At 58.8% G+C, this 851-nt stretch overlaps 1 protein-coding gene across 1 annotated transcript in view; it reads left to right on the plus strand.

The window, feature by feature from the left end:
• CACNA1B (calcium channel, voltage-dependent, N type, alpha 1B subunit) overlaps nucleotides 1-851 on the plus strand; it is a 326,950-nt gene that overhangs the window by 1,006 nt on the left and 325,093 nt on the right. The window lies entirely within an intron of this gene.

Below are 851 nucleotides of genomic sequence, written 5' to 3' on the forward strand. Positions count from 1 at the left end.
TCCTGCTGCCTCCCCGGGCACTGCCTGGCTGTGCTGCACTGGGAGAAAACCCTTCGGACACCAAGGCCCTGGGGAAGGAGCTGATTCCTTCCAGAGAGTCCCCCTCTGGGTATTGCCAGCCCTCATTTGTGCCCTTTCTGGAGGCTGCCAGCTCTCTCCCTGCCTCCTGAAGCCAGCAGATGTTATTGCTACAGACTCGCCGAGTTAGTGGGTTGATTTTCAACCGAGACAGCTTGGATGACTAAGGCAAAAACCACACTGAGCAGCAGAGCCCAGGGTTTCCTTACTGTGGGGGAAGTGCAAATGTCCCCCTGATGACAGCCCTGCCTTCTCTGGAGGGTCCTTTCTAAAAAGTTAAATAGTTGGTTTCCCAGATTTAGCCTAAATGCAAATCTCCTCAGCAGCTCCTGCAGTGGCTGTTGACGTGAGGAGCTCCAGGAACAAGGAGGAGTTTTGCTTCCTGGCTCCTGGTGGATGGGAGCAACAGAGGGTGTTGGAATAAACAGGATTAAAGGGTTTCGTCCATAAAGACGGGATCAAAGGCGGCCGGTGCTCTGCAGGAGTCATTCCAACCAGGGAGAGACAAAGTAAATTGTCCAGAAGGGCTCAGCTCCCTTTAAAACCCTCCCTGCACCAGCTCATCGCTGGGTGCTGGGCTGGGAATTGCGGCCCCTCCGGCCCCGTTTCTCCCTGGCACAGCCCTGCCCGGCCCGGGGGTGGGGCTGAAAGAGCCCCTCACACCCACCCCACCCCAACTGCGCCCCAGTTTCTCACTGCTCATCCCCCCCCCCCTCCCCAGACCCGTTGCCCCCCGCCTTCCCTGCATCTCCTGCTGGCCCCGCCGCGGGGGG

Source organism: Chaetura pelagica, unplaced genomic scaffold (assembly GCF_000747805.2).
Source record: "Chaetura pelagica isolate M959 unplaced genomic scaffold, ChaPel_1.0 scaffold132, whole genome shotgun sequence".
Lineage (NCBI taxonomy): Eukaryota > Metazoa > Chordata > Aves > Apodiformes > Apodidae > Chaetura > Chaetura pelagica.